This window comes from Lissotriton vulgaris, chromosome 3_1, assembly GCF_964263255.1.
Source record: "Lissotriton vulgaris chromosome 3_1, aLisVul1.2, whole genome shotgun sequence".
NCBI classification, from domain to species: Eukaryota; Metazoa; Chordata; class Amphibia; order Caudata; family Salamandridae; genus Lissotriton; species Lissotriton vulgaris.
In genome coordinates, this window is record NC_141689.1 from 1,236,746,132 (window position 1) to 1,236,761,856 (window position 15,725).

At 45.6% G+C, this 15,725-nt stretch overlaps 1 pseudogene; it reads left to right on the forward strand.

The window, feature by feature from the left end:
* Positions 1-15,725, forward strand: part of LOC147727712 (SLC35A4 upstream open reading frame protein pseudogene) — a 73,777-nt pseudogene that overhangs the window by 12,617 nt on the left and 45,435 nt on the right.

Below are 15,725 nucleotides of genomic sequence, written 5' to 3' on the forward strand. Positions count from 1 at the left end.
CTCTCTACAGCGTTTGATGAGATACACTAATCTAAATTGCACACTCTGCGGGTCAAAACTACAAAAGAAACACACATAAGTACACTTCCTGGCCAGACAGGAACTGAACAACGCTCAAGTCCCCGGAATAATTATTCACACCCCTACGCTGGCTGGTGTAGGCAAGCCCAGCCCACTTTCCATACGTATAAATAGGATAACCACACATCCCTCTTCTTCCACACTACCTCAAATGATATGCCGCATCCACCTCGCATATCACAATGCACAATAAAAAAAAAAGAAATGGATCCGTGAGGTGTACACCATCCTGGCAATCAACATTGGCTCTAAGTTGTGAGCTCCACTGTTCGTCGTCTACGAAAGGGATCCATGAGGTGTACACTCTCCTACAAATCAACACTCCATCTGAATTGTAAGCACTGCTGCCCGTAGTGTTTGCTCACACAACAATGACAGCAGGTAAGCAGAGCGGCCTGGGTGCAAAGGGCCTCCAATTGAGTGCGGTGTGGCGGGAGGGGTGGGGTGCTTCAGCTTGGCTGCGCAGGTGTGAACAAACGATATTGCTGTGCGTAATGATGTGATCTCTGACCTCATTCAGTCTCATCTATGTCTCATTTTAAAGACCTGCTGGACCGTACTGTAAGCCTGAGCCAGCGGGCAGCGCTGCCCTACAGACAACTCTTCAGCGCGGTGCTGCGGGAGGGGTGGGATGCATCAGCCTGACTGCGCACAAGCGAATAAGCGATATTGCCATGCATTATGATGTGATCTTTGACCTCATTCAGTCACAACTCTGACTCATTTTAATGACCTGCTGTACCATAAGGTAGGCCTGAGCTTACGGGCAGCACTGCCCTACAGACACCTGTTGATGGCGGTGCTGTGGGAGGGGTGTGGTGCATCACCCTGAGTGCGCACCTGTGAAAAAGTGATGTTGCTGTGCGTAATGATGTGATCTCTGACCTCATTCAGTCACATCGGTCTAATTTTAAGGACCTGCTGGAACGTACTGTAGGCCTGAGCCTGCTGGCAGAGCTACCCTACAGACATGTGGCATTTGCTTTTAGAACACTGTAGTGAGCTCCTTACTAAGTGTACATGCACACATGCTCCCGCCCCTGCATTACTGTTATATCCCATGTTTCTTCATTGCATATGTTATTTTATGTATTTGCATCCTAGTGCCTTGGTTGCTAGGTTATTGTGGAATGTTCCACTCCTGATCTTCAGTTGAAGACTGGAGCTTCTTGGATGTGCACTCTGATAGATCTTATGCTGTACTTGAGATTCCTGATTAAACTTAATTCCTAAGTTTATCTCCTTCTCCTGTCATACTTCGGATACAACATAAATTGAATGTTCCACTCCTGATCTTCAGTTGAAGACTGGAGCTTCTTGGATGTACACTCTGATAGATCTTATGCTGTACTTGAGATTCCTGATTAAACTTAATTCCTAAGTTTATCTCCTTCTCCTGTCATACTTCGGATACAACAATTACCCATGCAAATTATGCTTCTACCATGTCCTCTGTTCCTTTCGATATGAACCTTCGTATACCGTATTATTATTTAACCTTGTGTATTCTCGTGCACTGCAACTCCTCTTTGAACCACGATTACCACAAATAGTTGCTAGATAGTACTTCAAAAACGGAGGATGCACTCAACTCCTATTTTCTATCAAGCTCGAAATAAACCTTCATTTACCTCCAGACGTTTCCACCATTAAATTGTTTCTCCCTTTTTAGACATTCCATTGATTGCCACAAGAAGGGCGGAGCGAGAGCTGACCCCGCAATGATGCCCTGGCATTCTGACACCTTCCATGCTAGTATCAAGACACCATCCCCGACAGGAGACCTGGTCTACCATACAAACGTACCCCAGACTAGGAGCTTGCACCAACACGTCGTGGGACACACCAGTGGTGGCAGGTGAGCAGTGAAGCATCAGTGTGCAAGACCTACAATTGAGCACAGTGCGAGGGAAGGGGTTGGGGTGCAGCACCCTGGTTGCACAGGTGCATGCAAGCGATTTTCCCATAGCTAATAATATAGGACTATATTATCAAAGAATGGAGATAACATTATCACCACTTTAGTGGCAGGAAACTGCCACTAAAGCGACGATAAGGGGTTGATAATATGCCCTTGTGAATTCCCATAGAAGCCCAGGTTGACACCAGAACCTGGGCTTCTAAGAGAATTCACAAGGGCATATTATCAACCCCTTATCGCCGTTTAGCGGCAGTTTCCTGCCGCTAAAGCGGCGATAATGTTATCACACTTCCTTGATAATATGGCCCACAATCTCTGGCCTCATGTATTTAATTTTAAGGACTTGCTGAACCACACTCTTTCTCGCAGACCCCAGAGTCCTAGACAAATGGGGGACGGAGGGTAAAAACTAAGGGCTGGTGGCAATAGGCCGACGCTCTGTCTCCTCCTCCCTCTCTTCTTTTGACTCTCCCTCCCCTTCTCCCTTCCACCCACTCCCCCTCCCTTCCATTTCTCACTATGGTCCTTTCATTCGGACTACCTTTCTTTACCTCTTCCACATAGCACACATACTTATGTTTCATTTTTGTCTTGCAGGTTTCCTACGCTGCTTCCACTGGATTCCAACCCACTTTTTATTATTATACTGTGCTATTAAAGTTACATTTCTAACTACCTAGGCGCATTGCCTGGGGTAGGTTTGGAAATGCTTATGAAGGACACCTTTGGACAATTGATGTTACTTTTGCCTCAAACTGTCTTTGTATATTCCAACATATGCCAAAGACAGAAGTGGAAATGGTCAAAACAATTTTGTCCTCAGATTGAAAAATCTCGGGAAAAAAGTCAACAAAACTGTCTCTGCATACCTCAGAGACCACAAAATGGGGTCCATATACAACAACAACATACATTGTGATATGGCAATTATATACAGAAGTGATGGAGTACACTTCACAGATCAGGGAAACCGAGTTTTCCTGAATAACTTGAAGCTGTGCATCTGCACTAAAATGTAGCTCCAACTAATGAACACAAGGGCTCTTTTTAGACCCACCCTATAACTTACAACTTAGGCCCGCTATTATAGGGCCATATAACGCCAACTCCTGCACTCTCGCCAAAATGTATTCTCCGCACAGCTGTTACGCAGCGGCCAGACCATCTCACTTTGCAGCTCAGACCTCAAGCTTTGATCCCCAGCTCTACTCACTCATAGGGGTGAGTAGTTTGCGCTTTATAAATACCATATTGATTTACCTTTGCACTCCCTATACAACACCACCTAAGCACCATACACAAGCTACAATATTCTAAACAAAAGTTCATCCAAGTAGCTATAACTATATGCTGGCACTACTTGAAAAGATGTGGCACAGTGGCCAGAGCACATGACTTTACAGCATATGACACACAGTTTGGGCTCACGCTTTAATCCCCGACTCCGGCAGCAGCTCAGCTTAGCAGCATGAGACTCTAGACAATACCTCACATATATTCCCTACCCCAGGACTTTCATATCAGTACGGTTCAGTAGTTCGTCCTAGTAGTTATAAACACATCCGGACACTACTTTCACAACTGTAGTGCAGCGGCCATGGAACATGACTTCACAGCATAAGACACACAATTTGGGCTCACGCTTTAATCCCAGAGTCCCGCACCAGCTCACCTTACCCGCATCAGACTCTACGCAATAACTCACTTAATTTCCGAAGCCCACTACTTACACACCAGTAGGGGTAAATACTTCGCTTCGCACCCCCTCCATAGAACACCCTAATCACCCCACAAAGCTTACAGTGCTCCTACCCTCCTATTTCCACTTTTTTCCTTTTTTTTCACCTTACTCGCTTCAACGGAATCACAAAATGGCGGCCAACACTTCCTAGTTGCAACCGCTTGCACCGTTCGCAGCCAATCAGCAACAAGGTTGTGCTCGTAACGCCTCAGCCAATCAGATGGAAGAATTCCCAAATATCGATATCTGTACATTTCAATATTTCTCAAAAACTACTGAACGAATTTACACCAAATAAACAAAAGCGTGCTTTCTAGACAAAGACACTTCTCCCTGCCAAATTTGGGGTAATTCCGTTCACCCGTTCGACCTGTAGCCTTGTCTAAAGCTTCCTCTGGAAATTAACATAGGAGATGATCTCAACAAAGAATTAGTTATGAAAATTTGACGAAGATTCGTCAATCGGCGCCAAAGTCATTGCAAATAGAATGTTGCCATTTTCCTATGGTAACTAGGTCCTAACTATAACTACCATTTATTTTATTTTATTGACTGCCATCATGTTGAACTCACACGAGGCATAAAGGTATGCACTACAAGACCCAGAAAGCTAATGTATTTGACCACGTCCAGGAGGCAGGCACTATAATGCACGAGTGCATACCGCATCAGCATTTTTGAGCAGAAGCCATTGAAGAAGGGATTGACTCCCGAAACCGGTCTGGCTTACATGAACTGAAAGTGGCTGTCTTCCCTGCGTCTCCTGTTTGCAGCTGCTCCTTAAAGAAATGGATTCAAATTTCAATCCTAAGACTTCTTCCACCGAGGGCTAAACTTTTCGTTGGTATGTGAGCGGCTGGAGCCCAGCTGCGGAAGGAGAGCCTGCCACTTGCTGTTTGGCTAGGTTTGGGTTTTGGGGTCCAGGGGTATTTTTAGGGTTCAGGGGTAGGTTTGGGTTTTGGGGTATAGGGGTATTTTAGGGTTCAGGGGTAGGTTTGGGTTTTGGGGTACAGGGTTATTTTTAGGGTTCAGGGCTAGGTTTGGGTTTTGGGTTTTGGGGTACAGGGGTATTTTTAGGGTTATGGGGTAGGTTTGGGTTTTGGGGTACAGGAGTATTTTAAGGGTTCAGGGCTAGGTTTGGGTTTTGGAGTACTGGGGTATTTTTAGGGTTTGGGTTTTGGGGTACAGGGTATATTTATAGGGTTAATATGGGTCAGTGTTTAAGGGTGTTGGGGTATTTTAAGGAGTAAGGGTGGGTTATGGTTATGGGGAGAAGGGGTATTTAAAGGAAGCAGGGTGGGATTAGCACACGATATGAGACATGGCATTAGGGTGGAACGTACCACACTCCCCCAGCGTTTGTCACGCCCCCAGCACACGCCCACAGCACAACGCAGACACGCCCACAAGGGACTACTTTGTTGGCACAGTTCTTTTACCTTTTAAATGTATATGGTGGGCGTCTGCATAGCCTATGTCCTTCTGCTGCAACTGCCCTTTCCAACGCTGTATTGGGTGTTGTGATTGGTGCTGTGGTTCCTGAAATTACCCGCCTCAAGGTTTGGGCTCTCTCTTTATTATATTAGTATGGATATACACACACACACACACTTACTTATAGTGTCTTTTCTTTAGCCCTCTTCAGCCATTGGCCTGTTGTGGCATTCACATCTTTCTTACACCCAATATATGATACAGCATGGGCCAAAGGATCAGCCTTCTTAAGCCCCTGGCTAACTTCCTGTGAGTGATGGCAGTCTACTCTTTCACAAGGAGCACACAAAGTAGTTCCATTTAGGTCTGTTAGTTACTATAGCAAAGTGTGTGTTTTTGAGACCAAACAATAAACAATGAAGTTTCATCAAAAAACAGACAAAACCTACAATAAGGTCAAAAGAACCGCCCTCACGGGTCCAACGGCGCACACCATACAGATATGGTTTGAGGCGTGGCGAGCACTAGGCTGGAAAGGGATCATAACTCAAGCCACGCCGCTATGGGACACAAAGAAATTAGGCATGCTGCGGAACCCTAAGGGCTTTAAACAATGGGATCTGATAGGCATCTCGAAGGTGGGGGACATGTGGAAAAAAGGTCAAGTAATCTAATTTGCCAAACTGCAACAAACTTACAGTCTAGCTCAAACGGAAATGTTCCGTCATATACAGATAAGACATGCACTCACTATGAAAATCACACCAGACACACAACTCGCGGAGGCATCACTGTTGGAAGATAGACTCCTGACGGACCATCTGGCAAAATAGGCCGCCTCCCACACATATCGGAAAATAATAAATAACCAACCAGCTACCCTAACAGCCCTAAGGGTAAAGTGGGAATCGGAGCTAGGCGACTTCGTCTGGCAGGAGGCGCTCGCTTCCCCCAAGGAGGTGGCGGTATCTGCTAAAAATTCTGTATCGTACATATTATACATGCACGCTTCTACATAAAATTGGTAGTTCTGGCACGCCATTCTGCCTCCGTCAATGTGGTGAATCAGGCACATTCTTACCTACGCTCTGGCAATGTCCAGAAATAGTAAGGTATTGGGGGGCAGTTATGCGTACAATCTCGCAAGTCACAGACACCAGGGTTCTTCCAGAACCAATGAGATGCATTCTCAACATTTGGGAACACACAGACCTCAACCACGTAACTCAGGAATGGGTAGCACTCGGTATGACAGTGGCGAGGCGCAATATAGCTCAACGATGGGGATCCAGACAGGCCTCTGCCCTTTCCCAATGGTGTCACGACATGGACAGTATATTGGTAGTTGAAAAGTCAGTATATGTTCACAGAGGATGCCCCAAGAAATGGACTCGAATTTGGGGCAAATGGAATGCTTATCGTGGGCATATCTGTGAACCCCTGCGAACTGATTTGCAGCTGAGACAAGTGATTGAAGTAATTAATACAAAATGTTATGTATAGAGTCAAAACTTTCTGTTGTCATCCGGGGATGGGCGCTAGGTAACTGTTCTGGTAAACCTACTATTACGCACTTGAAGTACTGTAAAGAGACAACGTGTGCACAACTGTAAATTCTATTATTAATACCATGTTTTGTTATTTACAAAATGCCAATAAAATGTTGTTTTTTTAAACAGACAAAACAAGCATTGACTAAGCCAAAATTCTGTCAGTCAACGCAAAACCTACTGGCTTTGCCAGTGGTTAATTATTATACTTTAATATGCTGTTATATAAAAACATTGTTTCTCGGGTAATTACAGATTAATCTAAGATTGAAGACATCTATGTTATTATCATCTAAACGGTTAGTAATCAGCATTGGTCAATAGAAAGGAAGAATTTTCCCACAAAAAAACAAATCATAAAAAGCCAAATCGGGCGCCTCTTCCTCATTTCTCACGGTGGACGCAGCTATAAATCAACTCGAGAGGCTCAGACACATATCTGAAGACTTCTGCTAGCCTTTCATGGGCTGCCGACCATGACCGTTCACCTGCGTTCTTTTGATGTGGTGCAGCCGAGTTAAACATTATAAACTAAACAAAGAAGGCGCACATTACTTCAGACCCCTTTTGTTTCATTCAGTCCAGATCGAAATCTGTAGGTTTGTCATTATCTGAGGTACCCCCTTCTGAAAAGAAGGGCTTTAATTTCTGTGTAATTTCCTTAATATCAAGCAACCTCTCATTCATGGCGATCAAGAATACGATTTAGAAACACATCCAACCGCACTCCTTGTGATGCTAGCATGAAAACTGTTGACAAAGTATTCCACTGCACAGTATAGTGTGTTATTGTGTGCATAACGAGTAATGTGAAGCTTTTTATGTTACGCACTCAGGGGCATATTACCAAGGGGGGCGATAGGCATTTATCTCCGGTTTTGCAGCCGTTTTCGGCTGCTAAGCGGCGATAATTCTATTGCTTTATTAGCAAGCTGCCGCTAACAGCAGTTGGCGACAGCTTTTAGGCGATAGCGAGCGGTTTGAGGCCCGCTTTGCATGTCAGCGATATTTATCGCTAATGACATGCAAAGTGGGCGTACGCAACCTGTTACGACTGAAAGCAGTCGCTAACGTCGCTATCGCCTATTAGCAAGGCGGGCGTAGCGATGGAAATATTCCCGCTATCGCCAAAAACTAACACCTGCTCAGACCAGTTCTTAGCCATGTTATCCAATGGGAGTGGATAACATGGCTAAGAGCAGGTTGTCGCTAATGCGTGAATATCGCTGTATTTTCAGCGATATTCACGCTATCGCTGGAAAAATGATTGCTTTGGAGATAAACGTTGCTAATAGCAAGTTATCTCAGCGATAATTTCCGGCGATGCTTAGCGATAAAAAAATCGTTGCAAAGCCTAGTTAGTGATAAATATCGCTACTCGTTGGTAATATGTCCCTGAATGCCTTTGCATCTGCTGTAATTATTGTGAGTGGTAGGTATAGTAGTCTACAGATAAAAGGTTTAATGCTTAAGTGGCGTGCATATATATCCGTATTTGCCCTCTCTCAAGCATGTTTTGGCTTGTTTTAGCTCATAAACCTAGTTATATGTGAACTGTACATAGGGACATTACGTGATTCTACGTCTGCGGCGATTGCCACATAAATTTGGATTTGCCACATAATGCACCATGTGCTGCATAATTTTCAGATTGCACCCAAAACAATTGTTGCTCAAGGTAGGGAGCAGGTGGGGACTTGAATTCCCTGAGTGGCTTTGGATTAGGCTCTACGTCTTCTACCCCACCTGCAAAGTGGATATAGGCATTTTTTTTTGCCTGAGATCTACGCTGCAGCCAAACATAAAAAAGCGGATGGATTCTGTAATTTCACGTTGCAGCGAAATAATTTGCTTACTTCTAACCATTCAGAAAAGGGGGTGGTGATGGACAGAGTATCTGAATTGAACAGAACACTCGTACCCAGTCAACAGATCAGGGCTTGATCCATCACCGTTTTTTAGCTCACTGCACCATCCCAGCTCAGAACCTGGCTACATGCAAATTAGTCTGTCCCTGGCCCAGTGCATCATGGGAACAGGGCAGACCAAACTACCAAGCCAATTCTTATACTGGAAAGGAAACAAGCTTCCCGGGACCGGTTTCTGGCATTACAGCCGTCTTCGGCCCGGCTTGCTTGAATCCTGATGGTGCAGTGAGCAAGGGGCTCACATCTGAGGATACCCTTCCACGCTTATGGTGGGCAAAACGATTCAGAAAAGGGGGTGGTGATGGATAGAGTATCTGAATTAAACAGAACACTCGTACCCAGTCAACAGATCAGGGCTTGATCCATCACCGTTTTTTAGCTCACTGCACCATCCCAGCTCAGAACCTGGCTACATGCAAATTAGTCTGTCCCTGGCCCAGTGTATCTTGGGAACAGGGCAGACCAAACTACCAAGCCAATTCTTATACTGGAAAGGAAAGAAGCTTCCGGGGACCGGTTTCTGGCATTACAGCCGTCTTCGGCCCGGCTTGCTTGAATCCTGATGGTGCAGTGAGGAAGGGACTCACATCTGAGTATACCCTTCCACGCTTATGGTGGACAAAACGATTCAGAAAAGGGGTGGTGATGGACAGAGTATCTGAATTAAACAGAACACTCGTACCCAGTCAACAGATCAGGGCTTGATCCATCACCGTTTTTTAGCTCACTGCACCATCCCAGCTCAGAACCTGGCTACATGCAAATTAGTCTGTCCCTGGCCCAGTGCATCATGGGAACAGGGCAGACCAAACTACCAAGCCAATTCTTATACTGGAAAGGAAACAAGCTTCCGGGGACCGGTTTCTGGCATTACAGCCGTCTTCGGCCCGGCTTCCTTGAATCCTGATGGTACAGTGAGCAAGGGACTCACATCTGAGTATACCCTTCCACGCTTATGGTGGACAAAACGATTCAGAAAAGGGGGTGGTGATGGACAGAGTATCTGAATTAAACAGAACACTGTTACTCAGTCAACAGATCAGGGCTTGATCCATCACTGTTTTTTAGCTCACTGCACCATCCCAGCTCAGAACCTGGCTACATGCAAATTAGTTTGTCCCTGGCCCAGTGCATCATGGGAACAGGGACAGACTATGGGTGTTGCGTGGCAACACCCACAGAAACATTCATAGAACTTCCCTTTCACGCAAAGTGCTGCATGTTAAGGGGCCATTTACATGTCCTTGTAAATATGGGGCAGTAAAATGTGCTGCCTGTGCATCACAAAAAGTGACGCACCGGTTGCGCAAGGGGCTTGAAAATCTGCCCCATAGTGTGAGACCGAGTAGCATATCAAAGTTTCTGGGCCATGATGGGGAAGCACTGGAGAGAGACGGGTGGGATGGGCAGGCATGGTTGTGGGTATTGGGGGTCTTACGTGGATGCAAATGTGGCATTTCTCAGATGTGAATCACTTTTTTTAGGTAGATCACATTTTCGATATGCCATGGGTTGCTATCAAGGCTGATATAAAACCCTTCCAGCCAATGGGCAGAGCCAGATGTACAACTGCAGCCAATGACTGCTAGGTGCTGTCCAAAAATCCTTAGAATGTATGTAAGTGCGCATGTTGGAAGGGATTTCTCCAGACAGCTAAGGCTGTTGGTAGGTGAGACCTAGAAACTCCCAGAATCACAAACACTACACAAACAAGACACTTCACTAGGCAGTGGTCATTTCCAACTCTCTACTCAACCATCTAGCATCACCTCACCCTACACAACTCTCCTCTCCCTGACACCTGAAGCCCATGACAACACTCTTTCAACCCTCCTATTCACCAGTAAGCCTCTCTTGTCCCCTTAGCCACCCTATACTTAAGCCTACTCATCCCATCTCTCAATCCCCAATGACTCTACTTCAACACCCAACCCTATTCTCTCTCCTTCATCATCCACACCACCCCAATCCTTCACAATCAAATCCTACATCTCAATCCACTAGACCAAAGTCAGATAATACAATGCCACCAACACAAAAACCTACACAACCTTTCTCTTTAAAACATCTTAGACATTCCCAAAAACCTTCCATCTCAACATACCAACACACAGCTACTATGCACGTAATGCCAATGCATATTCTCAACCACCTCTACCTAACAGTTTCCAAGCCACAAAGACACCAACCACTCAGTCCATAAACACACGAGAACATGACTCATTTGCCCAACTATCATCCATTGCAGAATTCAGAGCCATAACACCAGACCCTCGTGCTCCACTACCACCTCTCACTATTTATTACTGGTTGCAGGCTATACATTAGAACAGCTTCATATTTTCATAATCCACAGCATTCTTCATAAACTTGCATTCCTTGTCTACCACACACCAAATCTACTAGTCAAAGTCAACTCTATAGCTCATCCCCTCAATTACAGCCAGTCTCCACACCACCCACACACATAGACCCTACAAAATTCCCTCAAGCCTGCTGGGCGAGGATAATAACACTGGCTCCTAAATGCCAGGATGGGCTCAACCATGTTTCAGGGAGCTCTTAAGAGAAATGGCCAGGTGGTTTAAGATTAAAAACCCAACATAAACTCCAGGTATCCCTTTAATATGGAGATATGGTAGGTATTAAAAATAAGAGGAGTATGGTGATCCAAGGATGCACTGGTCCTATGACCCTAGAAATGTGCCAACATGTTTCAGCCTGTGACCAGCCCTATGGGCCCCTGGCTTTCTTCAGAGCAATGTATAGTAATAGATCCCTCCCTGGAGTTATTATTAACAAATTTACACATTTAAATTAAAAATGTTTTATCAATGTTTGATCAAACAAAAGTGGCCTCTGTATATACTCAACCTTATTATGGTGTCTATGTTCTCAAAACCGTCCAACCCAAATTTGGTGGACCGAACGCGCCTCATGAGTGCAGATTTAATGTTGCAGTCCTATAGTCACACAGTCATCAAGGATCCTCACCCCGCCATACAACCTACTCGGTTCTGCACTCCCTGCTTTGAGTCATAATAAAGGGATACTTGGAGTGTATGTTGGGTTTTTAATCTATCCCCTTGGCCTTTTCTCTTAAGAGCTCCCTGAAACACAGTTCGCCCACCCTGGCCTTTAGGAGCCAGGGTGAACCTGAAGATGAAGCCTGACACTACTAGAGTGTGTGAGGAGTACTATGCAAAGAGATAGTGCTCCCAAATAGTGGTAGAAGCATACCATATTCCTCTAACTGAGAACTGTGCCCATCCTCCACTATTTTTCCTAGTGTTTCTAGCTTGCCTTGGACAAGATACTTTTTGTTGGCAAATCTCACTTGGGAGGGTGTATCCTTTCCCACATCCCATGTGTGGAAGCTTCTCTCCACTCTTTAGGCCTCAGAGCCGATGTTGTACACCAAGGATAATAACACCCAATTCAGATCAATTTCTGTCCTGCTACAGCTAACAAAATCACTAATAACATACCACCTGCATTCTCCAATGACAGTACTCACTCACTCTTCCATAGCACAAAAGTATATCACCTTCAAAACAACACATTTAAATGCTTGTTCTGTGTCCAAAAACAAGTACTTCGACTTAATGACTGACAGAACCTGACCTACTCATCATTTTTTTATTTTTTATTTATTTGAAATTTTTTATATTTGGTTGGCTAGACCCGGAGGTATTAGAGCGCTTTACTTGAGATAGAACATTGTTTGAGAACATTGTTACATAGTTACATCAGTTACAGTTACAATTGCAGTTAACAGTATATCTTTAGGAGAAAAAAGTGAGTTTACACAATAATATAAGATAACTTGCGCGTAGCATATCCAAGACACGCGTCATATGGGGAATGGAAGGTGGTGGGGGAAAGGTAAACAGGGGAGAGGAAAATAGACAGAGTCCAATAGATCTGAAGGGGGAAAGTAATCCAGGGGGAACTAAGCGGTGAAACATGTTGAGGAGAGAGACAGATAAAACCGTGAAGAACTGTGACAAACAATGTCCGATGTCCGGCTGGGTAGGTGACAGCCGAGGGTGGGACGCAGAACCAGAATCATAGCTGCATAGGACAGTTCCCCCGGGCAGCGGCCAGGGTACTCGGGCTCCGCGGTAAGTACAAACAGTTAAAGTTTCAGCCCGTGGGGCATCGTCATAGTTCCATAGAAGGCATCAGTCCCGGTGTTACTGGGAAGCGCCGACCGCCTCCTACTCCATCTAGGGGTGAGAGCATGCAAGGTACGGATGGGGAAATTGTGGCCACCATTTTAGAGTCAGGCAGGTACAGGCAGCATCTCGGGACTGAACGCCGTGAATGGCGGGTACAGTGCAACAGTCAGAAAACAAATGGTGCCCTTGGTGTTCCATTCAGAGTAAGCCTGTGGGTCATCTCACCGATGTGAGAGATGTAACTCATCGTGGTAAAGGACCACTGTGGTGGCCATCTTGGGGTCAGGCAATAGATTCTGCCCCTGGTGGTCCATTCGGCCGGTCCCCTTTTTAGGTCTCGCCTGAGCTAGTGCATGCGCTGCTCTGCGAGACATTTAGTTAGGGCTTTTAAAAGTCCTACCACAGCTCTTTGTGTGGCATTCTGCATGCGGCTACGCACACAGGCACGAGCGGAGGAGCCACCTGGCTTTCCTCTCGCTCTCCCGGGCGCGCGCCTCGCTCTGCCTCTCTGCACCCTTACAGCGTACATCGCTCCACCCCTCCCCCACCACAGACCGCGTCCTCGCGATCACTTTCTCTTTCGCGGCCGCGTGGCAGCATTACTTTTACGGCCGCTCGGCCAATGCTTGTTTTACATATTTGCCATATGTATTAGTTTAGATATAGTGATTTTCCTAATCAGACGCCTCTTGATTAAGTTTTACAACTAGGCTTAGAATCCAGGTCTCCAGGTTCCAAATGCAGCAATTGGACCACATGCCTTTCCTCAAATTAACATGTGTGCGCGCCTCTGACTGGGGGTTTCTAATCTCTGAAGTCTTGCCTGCGGCTACCCAGAGGGTCAATGGAACAGCTCGTGGCAGAGGGCTTTGCCTTGGCTCATGCAGTGACCGCTTGAGGCCTGCTTGCTCAGCTGACACCTCTCTTCAGGTGCTTTTTGTGTCATATTCAGCAATTTGCACCCTTTGTGTGAGGATTAACAGATCGCCATTGTCCTGCATATCAATGCCTCATTTGCATGTTTAAAGAGGCAGGGCCGCATAGGGCGCAAGAACTGTGATATTTACCCAAATGGCATTTCAAAGGCTTCCAGCTGGTGAGGGCTGCTGGGGCATGTCTTCCATGTAGGAGATGGGAGTTTGCTTTCTCCAGGGCTCATTTTTCAGATACCGGCTTTTTTTTATAAACTGTCAGATTTGTGCATGGATATAAATCAAACACCAGGCTGTTCCGGGGCAGGGGAGGAAAGGGAGCCTGCAGGTACCTTCCCAGTTCCTGTGCTAGCTCTCCACATCCAGGTCCCCGGGGCATTACTAATTCTGTGTACTATGAACAGAGATATTAGGCTGAGAGCAGTGACAAAAGGAAAACACCTGATAGCGCCTCAGACTTCTTAAGCTATCTCTCACAGCCAACACGCGAGCGCAGCTTTAGTCCCCATAGTGTGGACATAAATCTCTCACCAGCCACGCCCTATCTCTCACCTGGGAAACATCCTAAACCACGATGTTTAAACCACGACTCACCTGAACAACGAGGAGAGAATAACGAAGACTGCTGAACAACGTCGGCCGGAACAACGAAAGGCTGAACCACGAAGTATAACGTATCCTGTTAACGTCACTTGTCCGAATTAAGGGAAGATTAGGGGGGGTGAGGGGGGGGTCTCCCCCCCCCAAAAAAGAAGGATACATTAAAAAAATAATAATAATGGTATGCGTTGTCAAAGCATACTAACATAGAACATTTAGATCATTTTTTTTTAACAAAGTGCTTCACGCAAGAAGAATTGCAAGTACAATAGTGCCATCTAATGGCCAAACACGAGATGTTTAATTTCGTGGTTTAGGAAGTCGTGCTAAAAAAGGTAGTGGTTAAAAATAGATCGTGGTTAGGCTTTCGTGGTTAAGGCAGTCGTGGTTTAGGCAGTAGTTGTTTAGACATACAACCCTCTCACCTATCCATACAGAGCTTGAGGCTCCTGTCTGAGAAAGTAAGGACTACATTACCCGTGATGCATTGAGGACACCGCTAATGAGAGCCACTGTGCCGTATTGTAAGGAGGCAATCCTACTGGTGGGCGCGGCCGGATGTGATGAGTACAAAGTGTGCTAGGCTTTGAATCACTTGTGCACTAACCTGCCACTCACACACTACACATACGAAGAATTGGCTTGCTCACACTCTTCATGAATTGTGTCCGTAGTTCACCTTGAGCACACACACCAGTCTCATGTATTGTACATACCTCAACCTACAACTTGCTGCATACTCACACACTGCACATGCACTTTATACACCACACATGTCCTACTCATGCCATTGTACATACAACCAGGTCGCTTAAGATTGGAAAACCCTTTTTCACGCTCTCTTACATGGCTTTGTGAATTGTTCAACGTCCTATAATTAGAAGTTTAAAGAGGATACCGTCCTTTCTATGTGTATGGAAGGTATATGAATACCCTGAATATTTAAATTTCACTCCCATTTTAGATGCTTTTGGGATAATTCACAAAGGTGTGAGAGAGGATGTAAATGAGTTCTACTCTTCGGACTCCAACATTCCTATGCCAGTAGGCCTCATTGTATGTACATAGTGAGCCTAACGTGCAGAGTAGCCACTGCCAGCTACAGTGTACTTAAAATGAGAATCAACAACGCAGTGGGGGCAGGACAAACAACTCTGGGAAAGGCTAACACAGTTTGCAGTGTGATTCCTAGGGGATTGTTGGCCACACCAGCTGTCACTGTCCGATTGTTCTATCACCCACCCGACCCTTCGGGTTGAGGGCCCTGGCTTAACAAAGCTAATCACCCCGTCTTTGATGCTATGCCGCAATCCCCTTGTTCTTTCTCTATAGGGATTCCAGCCTTTGTGCCAGGCAC